The 10,481-nt window shown below is 46.4% G+C and overlaps 1 long non-coding RNA gene across 1 annotated transcript; it reads left to right on the forward strand.

Annotated features, from left to right (window-relative positions):
- The first annotated feature begins 3,881 nt into the window (after positions 1-3,881).
- On the forward strand, positions 3,882-8,584 carry LOC140643324 (uncharacterized). The gene is made up of 3 exons (XR_012039558.1): positions 3,882-4,002; positions 4,402-5,279; positions 7,031-8,584. It is a non-coding gene; the product is annotated as an uncharacterized lncRNA (long non-coding RNA).
- The last annotated feature ends 1,897 nt before the right edge of the window (positions 8,585-10,481 follow it).

A 10,481-nucleotide genomic window follows, 5' to 3' on the forward strand; every position in this document is an offset into this window, starting at 1 on the left:
TGGCTGGACTGCATCACTGTGAAGTCCATAGTGTCAGGGATTTTGGCCAGAATTTCTGGATGTGGATTTGAATGTTAAGGTTTTGTTTAGCATGAGGTTTTAGTGGAATTTGTATCGATCTGATCTTGAAATCCTTGTAAAGCTTCACCTGTTTCTCCCTTTAACGTCTTTCATGTAGCAGCACCAAAAGCCTTTGTGTGGCCTCCTCTGGAGTGAGGGGGAGCCAGCCCCGTTGCTGGCATCACGGGTGAGACACCAAAATCAGAGTAACGTGAGGTCATTTATTAGGGGATATATATATGTGTACACACCACACATATAGACATATGCCCTAATACGTATGTATGTATAAACGTGGATGTGCAGATCAATCCCTCTGGTCCTGCTGCAGCACAGAATTTCCATTTGCATCCCAGTGTAAAAGCCCTGGCAGCTGGCGGAGAGCAGACACCCTCGGCAGGGAGGCACAGCGCCCGGTCCGGCCGCTGGACGCGTGTGCCCGTGGTGCCCGGTGCCCTCCTGCGCCCGGCCAGGGGCCGCTCTGCCCACCGTGCCTCGGGACAGACCTGGCATGAGAAAGGTGCTGGCCACTTCTGCCTCTTGCTCTTTCGTTCCTGTCTATTAATTCTAGTTTTAAAACATAAAAACAATTTAGTGCTTTCAGTATTACTGTCTTTCTCGTATTCAGTTCTCAGCTCATTTCTTATTATTTTATAAGATTTTGGATTTTCTTATTAACTTGTTTTACTCTCTCAAAAGCTATCAGCAATCATATCCTAACTAGAAATTTAATAGCCACAGTTAAAACTCGTGTTGTGCGATAACACAGAAGCAAAGGACACCCTGGACCACGGAGGGCATTTTAAGATCGATTCAGTTGAAGGAACCTCCGTACCCGCAGCAGAGCCCAGTGCTGCCCGCAGGCGCTGGTGAGGTGGCTGGTAGATGTGCACGGGGGAGGCAGAGGAGGAAAGCAGCAAGTCCTTTATTGAAATAGGTTCATTATGGTGATAATTCCAAAGAGAGTACCAATAAGGAGAACAAACTGGCATCTATGCATGAGCATCCATCTTCCCTGTGCTGCTGGTGTCCGACTCCCAGGTTTTATTCACCTTGCATGGAGGAGCGCTCGCTGGCCCTGCGCGGGGGGCACCGAGGCAGGCCAGGCTGGGTTAGTTGTAGGGTGATTAAGGGGAAATGAAATTAAAAATTATGCAATTTGCGATAATGCGATTGCTTTGGGAGATGTTTAAGGCAGAGATAATAAGAACAAAAGGGAAGCATTCACTGCACTCCAGTCCTTGGGGCTTGTGTGGTGTTATTAGTTGTGTCGAAGAGGAGATGGCTGTGATAAACTGGAGTGGGTACGCACGCCTTGTCTTGCTCTTGTAGCACTTGCTGTAAATGTATTATAAATCTTACAGAAAGAGCATGACTGCGGCAGGGCGATGCTAGGGACAGCCATCAGTTAGAAGTAGGAATAAACTTGCCCGAAAAAAAGGAAAGCAGAGCAGGGCTCTTCAGTATGCGAGAGCTGCGTTGTTCCCCACATCACCAGTGTTCAGAGCTTGGCCTTCAGAAACACCCTGAGAAAAATACCAACAACCCAGTGGGAGCGAGAGGGAAAAGCTCCCTTGTGTGCTTTGCTGTGGAAAGAATCAATTGAGATGGTGGCTCTTGACCTTGCCCGATAGAAATCTAGGACAACAGGCAATTCAGTTCAGGGACTTTTGCTGAGCTCTCAATGGGCTCAAGTTAAAATAGCAGTTATTAACCAAAGAGCAAGCAGCAATCTAGTTTTTAACAGCATGAATCAGAAGTGAGGAGGTGTGATGGAAACCAACAGCACAATGTGCAAATTGCAGCAGCCTGTTTGTAGAGGTGTTCAAAAGGCGCCGTCAGCCCCGTCCCTGCGGGCCCTGCTGTGGGGGGGCAGGTAACAATGCGCAAAGGAGATTTTCAAGAAAATCACGTCTGATCTTTGATCCTGGTTCTGGGCGCTGTTCATCAGACTGTGCCAGAGATCTTTGCCTTGGAAATGAATAAAATGGTGGGACTTAGCTCAGGTATCCTCAGGGGAGAGGGGACCTGGAACATTTCTGTGTGTTTTTGCAAAGATGTGAGAAAATATCTCCTGAATATTATGAGTGAGAGGGCAAACAGGGCGGCAGGGCCATTACTCAGGAGGCGCATGCACAGGGGTTTTCAAGCAGAGAAGTTTTGAGAGGTGACACCCTGAAGGTAAATACAAACTCAGAAAGCAAATACAAAGAACCAGTGTTGGTAATCTCAGGGCTGTCCAGGAGGTTGACTCATGGGCTGTAAATCCTTGGGCCTGGCAGGACGAGAAGGGCAATCCCCAGAACTGCGGCAGCCCGGTCGCTGCCTCTGCCCAGCTGCAGCATCCCCCGAACTCCCAGGCGGGTGCCACCAGAGAGCACTGCAGCACAGCCGATGAAAGAACACGGACCGGAGCAAAACTAACTAAATAAGGACTTTTATAAGCAAAGCAGCTGGGATTTCTGAGCGGTTAGTCGGGGGAAGGTGTTATTCTAGATGAACTCCTTGAAATAACGTGCAATTCAGTAACGTATTCCTCTCAGTGGAATCTGTAAGCGTTATTTGCTTTCCTTTGTTGTCTTAAAACACAGATGCTGACTGTAGAGCAAAGAGGTTCCTTCATTTATAGCGTGAATGGGCATGAGTTGGTGCGGAACTAGATGCTGCTGCTTTGAATCTATACTGTCTCTGTTGGAAAGTGTTGCTCTTTTCTATAGGCTTTATTTTTATAAATGAAGTGGTTTAATTGGTAACTGAGTTATCCACAGAACTTAGCCGTAGGTTTTGCACATTCATCTTAACCTGGTAAATGGTCCTGGGAGCTAAGTGGTAACCATTCATTTTAAAATGGTAAAGAATCACGTAATTAGCTCCTGATAGGCATGCGCTGTTAATTAAGCTGTTCAGTGATACATTTACTGTACAGCTTGATTACCTGTCCCTAAATAATTCCAGCTAGCACGTCTCTCGTATTGCTATTGTTTTCATAGAACACTGTCTTTCTGGGACATGTCCTGACTCACTACACAAACCACCATCCCAAATTTTACACCCACCCCGTGACCTAAAGATCAAACATTGTGGGCTTGGCTTTGAGACTGAGCTTCTTCAGCTGAAGAACGGCTACTTTTGAATCACGTTTAGTCTGCGTTGCACAACAACAGTCCGCGTGAGGTGTATTCCATCACGCACCCCGAAGCTCGGCCCTCCTGCTTGCCGGCTTCCAGCCTCGCGTTCGCGGCCCACACGGCTCCCGCCACCTCGTGCGTTTCCCATCTTGGTAGTCGACACTCAGAGTCGACTAATAGGAAGTAGCAGCCAATGAGGAACCTAAAGGGCCTTTCATTGGCTTTTTGAAAAATTAAGTACTAATTATGTAGGTTTGAATAGATGTTTACTCGAGGGGTTAATTATGCATCCAGAAAACGCAAAACTTAATTTTGTGCATCTGGGGAGGGGAGGCTCAGGAAAGCGCTGGCTGGTGCTGCGCACGGAGCCCTGAGCACTTCCCCGCTTCCAGCCGCGGCCGCCCGTCGCTCTGGGCAGCCGCAGGGGGAGCGCCCGCCTCTGCCGGGGACGGCGGAGGGGGCGGCCGCACGGCGCAGCCCCGGGCAACCCGGGCCGCCGCTGGGGCACTGCTCTCGCCCCCACCGCGCCCAGGGCAGGGCGGCCAGGGCCGCTCCCGCCCCGCCCGGCGCCTTCGGGCTCCGCCGCCGCCGCCGCCGCCGCCGTTCCTCGGGCTCGGGCTCCCTCTGGCGACCGCCCCGGGCACTGCGGCCCGCCTGGGTCGGGCCGGCGGCGGAGAGCGGGCCTGGGCCTGCGCCCGGGCGGTGCGGCGGCGGCACCGCCTCAGAGCCTCCGGCGGCATCGCCTCAGAGCGTCCGGCGACAGGCCTGTTCTGGGCGGGAAACCTCCCTGCTGCCTCATCCCGGCGGGGAGAAGGTTAGGGTCGTTAGGGAAAAAAAAGATAACGGGAGCAATAAAAGTCAGAATTTCCAGAGCAATTATTTTTACACTATGTGATGGCTGTTAAAAACCAAAACTATTAAGGCATTCCCAGTAAAAATATAGCTTTCTTTTTTCAGCTAAAAAAGAAATCTTTCAGGATGCTGAAATCTGGCTGAAAGACTTTACCAAGAGCAATTTTTCTTTGCTTATTATTGTGTGCAGTAAATAATCAAGGAGATAACGGTATTGTAGAATTCAGCTTAAGAAAGAATCCAATTAGATTCTTCTGGGCTCATTTTATATGGGATTATGTGTGTTTCTGTTAAGACTTTTTTTCCTCTTGGGCCAGATAGCAGCTTCAAATCACTTTTTCCGTTTTATCTGTGATTACAGGCAAAAGAACAAATTCCCTCCTGTAAGTGATACACCGACCCCACCTTCCTGATCTGCTCAGCAGTCCGTGAGGAGGATGGAGACAGCCTTGACCTGGGTTTCCATTCCCTCCCTCGCTGCTGCCAGTCATGCAGCTGGTCGTACCCCGGCTCTGTGTTCCCGCCTGGGGAGCACAGCGAAGCACCCGGAAGGGCAGCTAAGGTGTGAGGAGAAGATGCTGAAAAACTACATACATCGCTTCAGGAGAAGTATGCGGAAGTGCTGCCAAACCAGCTCCACGTTTTGGAGTATCGCACGAGAAACATCATGAAGTTTGGAGAGCACGTTGAAGTATCAGAAAGAAAAGGGGCATTTGTAATAAACTGATATCCTGGCTGCTTTTGCGTTATCCAGAGTTTGTAGGTGGCTCCATGTACCTGCAAAATACCCCTCCTGAGGTAGAGGACTCACAGTGAAAATACTGACAAACACACTGATCAGTGTTTAGGACGATGTTCGTGGAATAATTTTTCATGACTCTCTCTGGATCACCTTTCGCTCTCTGGTGCAGTATGATGGTATTCTAGATATTTTTTACAAAAGACGTCTTCAGCATAATTGCCACATAGACTGATTTGCACAGTTTCCTGGGCTCACTATCGCTGCTTCTCTGGTGCTTCGCAGCAAGTCTTAAAGAACATGGGACCGGGCTATGGACCGAAAGGAACCGTCATCCACAGGGGAGACTGAGCAAGCACGCAGCTCAGCGAGGCAGAGCAGCAGGACACGGGGGCTAATTTTTGCAGGAGCAGGAGTGTTTGTTTTGCTTTTTGAGTGATGACAAGTGAGCAAACAAGATCTGAATTTCACATCTGCTCCAAAGACTTCTCTTACTCTCTGTAAGTAGCCAAAACATATCAGGAGTTGGTAAGACAACATGTCTGATGGATTTATGCTTTTTTTTCATCAGTTTGCTGAAAAGTGGAAGCTAGATGACAAAACATTTCATAAGCAGTCACAGAGTCCATCTCTCGGCATGTGGGAGTTCTGATAAAAGCCGGCTTTGCCTGAAATTGTAAACTGCACTTTAGTAGCCTTGATTGGAGCTCTGTAACATTGTCCTCACGTTTCCCACGAGACCTGGCTGACCAGCACCACTTGGAAGTGTTTGCTTTACTCATCTACGTATAAGATGACCAGAGACACAGTTTAGTATCATTTCCCAAGGTGCTGTTACTCATAATGGGCCATTACCCCGATTTGGTGATGTCTGGAGAAATTTTTATCTGTCTGGATACTGCTAGATGTAATTATTCAGAGTATCTGTTTTCTGACCATTTGAAAATAGCTGTGGGATGGCTGCTGGCAGCTAACATGTCTGCTATGACACAGGGAATATATCCAAACCTATTTAAATAATCTTTTCTCTGTTCTGTTTAAAGAGATAACAGTTATCCTTACGGGTAAATAGATTACCTTCCAGGTACTCTGTCATCTTTAGACACGCCATGCAGTTCGTTATAGTAGCACTAAATCAAAACCACTTCTTGTCAGAAGGAACCTTGCCGCCTCCTTCCTATGAAATTTGACAGTGTACATGGCAGATAATGGTTTTCCTGCTCAGGTGACCCACTGGTCCATCTCGGCTGCACCGTCTAAGTGGGTAATTGAGATGGAGACATACTCTTTTTTTTTTTTCCCCCCAGAAGTAAAAGTTTTCTAAGCATGTTAGAGAATAAGGCTAGAATAGCCGAGTAAAGAAATGGATAAATTACTCAAATATGTGCTGAATGTCCCTGGGATTTTGCGTGCTGGGAAGGAAAACCACAGAAGGTGGTGAGGGAATAGAGCCGACATGCCTGGGGAGCCGCTAGCTGTCAGCAGACAGATGCACACCCCCCCCCTTTGCAGCCTTTATTTAGCTAAACCCTTTTTGTAGTTGTTTCAGGCAGGGGCGGTTTCCAAACACGCAGTCTCCGCTCCTCACACAACCATAAAAGCACAGCGCCTGCGGTGGGGACATCCCCTCTCCGGCACCCCACGGGTCCCCTTGTCCCACACAGGCACACGTGTACGGGCATGGTGGACTGCTCAACAGTGATGAAAGAGGTGCTTAGATATCAATGTAGTGAAAACGATTGTTTATTATTAAGGTCTAAAAGCGAGTCAAGCTATCTAGGTGGCCAAGTGGAAGAAGGTGATTTTTTAGGTCCATTTTTCCCACTCCCAAATATCCAATTTTTTTTAGTGAAACTGGCAGCAAGAGACTTGTTCCCCAATGAATGACAATGATTTAGGGTACAGTGATGAACATAAACCCCAAAGTTAGAGTGGTGCAGGTGTGTTCCTTAGCCCAGCCCTTTGCCAAGGATTTTTCATGTAAGACCAGAATTATGACAATGCTTAAAACTGGCACAAAAAGTGCTATAGCTTCTAACATCTGAGATTTATATTGATGGGTTTTGTACCAGAGCCACCTCCCTCCTCATAAAGCTGCACATCAGCTTTCAGAGGCCAGACAAGAGACCACCTGCCTTTCTCCTGATTTATTACAAGAGTCATCTGGTGCCATTTGATTCCTCCCAGTATGAAACCATTCATTATTTATATTGCAAAGAACTAGAAATAGCTGTCAGGTGTCTGTTTTCAGGTTGGCATTGGCAGAGAGGAACGCAGGGTATTCTGAGCATCCCTACCAACGTGCAAGATGTAAAAGAGAAACTGCCCTGAGGCTGCCTTAGAAGGAGCAAAATGAGGAATGAAAGTGTTATTTCTATGTGAGATGCTGCTCAGGACTCCTGTGCTGGCATGCAGAGTACCAACGCGCTGTGAAGAGATGCACGTCCTGCTTGCCACCACCCAAACCCTCACAAACAGCTCTGGACAGCATGGAGAGGACTTGGTACTTTTTTCCTTTCTGCTTAAACCAGTCTGTATGTTTTGAGCTCTGCTGATCTGTCAGGGTCTCCTGACTTTATACAGCTGTTTTGGTTTTGCTTGGTATATAGGTTTCTTGGCTGTGATCCTTATTGGTTACATCTTAAAAGTTTCATTTCAAGCTTCTGGTTCATAATAATGTCACAGCTCAAACTGCAATAAAAGCTCTAAGCATCTCTCACAAGGACATGGGAAGAAATCACAAAAAGAGTTTAAGTATGAGATGGTGATAGCATACTAGAGCTACTGCCACACAAGGTGAAGGCGGATTTAATATGAAAGCTTCACGGTTACAGCATCAAATTTTTTATTTCTTGTGTGTATGTGGGTGATTTGATCAGTGCTGCCTTCTCTTGATTTACAGTGTAAACCAGATTTGGAAAAAAAGAACGGCAAAGGACAGACAGGATGGGAGCTGGAAGGAGGCACAGCATTCAGAGCCAGGAAAATCAGGCTTCTTAGGAAAAGGTGGCCCTTCTCTTCTTAGGAAGAGAAAGGCCTCTGTAGGTGCAAATGCAGACTTGAAATCATTCTCACATGGTGTTTCACTGAATTAAAATGTTAATATTTTCTGCAGATAATTAATAGAGAAGCAGATGAACAGCAAAGACCAGTCTACCATGTATTTCCTAGCAAAGCATTTTCTCCTTGTTATTTTCTATTGCCTTCATACTCTGCTTAAAAAAAATATGTCCAATCACATATGATATATTAGTGCAGATCGCTGCCAGCGTAAGGAGCCAAACAGTGAGCATCCTGGAGGATGCGGATGCCAGCTCCTCAGGGGACAAGAGGGACACTTGCCAAAAGGAAGATAGTTTCCAGAACTTACTAATGCATTTGCAGAGATATCCCAAAATGGTATGTCCAGGCACCTCACTAGTATGAAAACTATTTATTCATCATGTTTTTACTTTGTGCTTTTGTTCAGCACGAAACACTTTATATTTGATTTATTAAACCCAAATGAACAATTTTACCAGCACTGGGGTGCACCAGTCACTGTCGGGACACGGGATGTGCAGTTTTTACCAGCGTTTTGGTCCTGCTGAGCAGCTGCACTTGACACTGCTGTTGGCAGGATGACATGGTTCATTTTAGATGACCTTTAATTGCTGCCCTTTCCTTTTCATTGTCTTTTTATTGTATTTTGGATGCACCTTTAGCAGACAGTGATGATTCTCTGCAAATCACACTCTGGGTACCTTTGACCTGAAGCATGGTGCAGGGTGCTGCTGCTCTCTGCCTCTTCCTGTGGAAATGGACTTTCGTGGGGACCGTCTGTTTTGCTGCAGCAATAGTGGATATTCTAGTCCATCAGTACGCTGTTGATTTGCAAAATATTTACTCCTTGAGCAAAGGTTTTGCCACAGAATGGCGTCTGCTGTTGGGAGAGAACAGAATGTGAGATAGTTTCCCAGGATGCTAAGGAATAAGATTTCAACCCGCTGCTTGCCGTACGGCTCGCCAGGAGCAGGTACAGTCCAGCAGGCTGGGCTGGCACTGTGCTTGGATCACACACATCCCTCTGTGCTTCATATTCTGCCAATGAAATCACATTTATCAGCAATAGTTCATTTAACCATTATTAATCTTTGAGACTCGATATTTGTTTGCTTCCTTCCCCATACTGCAGAAGCCTACGCTCACTTCTCTCCCTTAGAAAAAGTAAATTAAAAAACTTTTTGTGCAAGAGAAGGAAGAGAAAGTCAGACCATTTTCCTGAGGCCACAGAATTTCTCAGATATCCATTTCAAGGTGTTTATACAGCCTTTCATCCTGTCCCCTGACTGTTGAGACTAAATTCCCTGCCTGGCAACAGATGGGATGCCAATTTATTTTTAGCAGTTTGTTTGCTTTGATTGAACCCTTAAACAGTATCCTGCTTTTAAGTCCTTGAATTGCCTTGGGGGCTAACAAGCTAGGCTGAACTTCTCTGCACAAGGAAATTCAGGAGAGAAACTACCTGTGATGAGGAACTATCCTAGCTGCATAAAAACAATGTTTTACTCTTCATCTAGGGGATCTGGAGTATGTTATAACTATTAATGGGTCATGCTGAGCAGTGAGTTATTAATTTTATTTTACAGAAAGGAAAACAGCAGAGATTAATGCCACCTCAGTAAGGGCTAGATGAGTGTGTAAGGTCATCTTCAGTCTTAGTTCTCCACGAATCTGACAAAAGACATATAAATGGGTCAAATAGCCTTAAGACAGGCATGTCGCCCTTGTTTGCACGATCCTGTGCACACAATTTTTTCTGGGAAAGCAACAGTTATATACAAACCTTCTCATTTCTTTTGCCTGGACCAGGAGAGCTATAGACACCAAGAACTTCCTTGCAATTTAGAAGGAAAATAAAGGAAGTAAGATCAATTTATCCTTCCTCTGTGCTTTTCAGATTTTTGAACCTACTACCGCCATTATTTGTATGAGACATTAGGTGTGCTAGCAGTAGACTGGCCTGTTGGCCTTGCTAATCTAATAAACCCTCTGGATTAAAAATGTTCCTGTGGCCAGTGGCCAGCTGGAGCCCAGCCACGAATCTATCCCAGCGCCCACGTGCTATCCCAAGCACAGCCCCTTCCCACGGAGGAGAGAGGCAATGGGATGGTGAGACAGAGCCGCTGTAGCACAGGGATGCAGGCAGAGAATTTTTGCATCAAAATTAGAATATCCCACTGTGCCGGAGTCTATTACATATTTGGAAGGGGTTACTCCTGCTAAACATATTCACATATAAATAAAGAAGTATTGTCCTCTGCCTTACGAATTTGTGAAAAGGTAAAGCAGAGTGAGGACAGAGGCATACTGCTGGGAACAAGGCTCTGCTCAGGTGGGGTGAAATACAGCACCACCTTCTTTTACCAAGGCATCTGCTTCCTTGCTCTTGGCTCTGCAGAGAGGCTAACCGCCCCAAGCTGCCAACATCTAGTCATCATTTTCTGGCTAAACAAACAAAGCCAAATCCTGTTCTCACTCATTACCACAAGCATTCAGCAGCAAGACTTGCTTTCTTGCTCTCTGGGCTGGGAGGTACACATCTGGATGCACAAATGCATGCGAAAACTCTTTGGAGGACTTTTTAATGCTTTCTGTAATGAATTTAACAGGGATCATTTCTTTTAATCGGCCAACATCTCTGCAAGCTGTCAGCATAGAGA

Source organism: Ciconia boyciana, chromosome 23, assembly GCF_034638445.1.
Source record: "Ciconia boyciana chromosome 23, ASM3463844v1, whole genome shotgun sequence".
In the NCBI taxonomy this organism is placed as follows: domain Eukaryota; kingdom Metazoa; phylum Chordata; class Aves; order Ciconiiformes; family Ciconiidae; genus Ciconia; species Ciconia boyciana.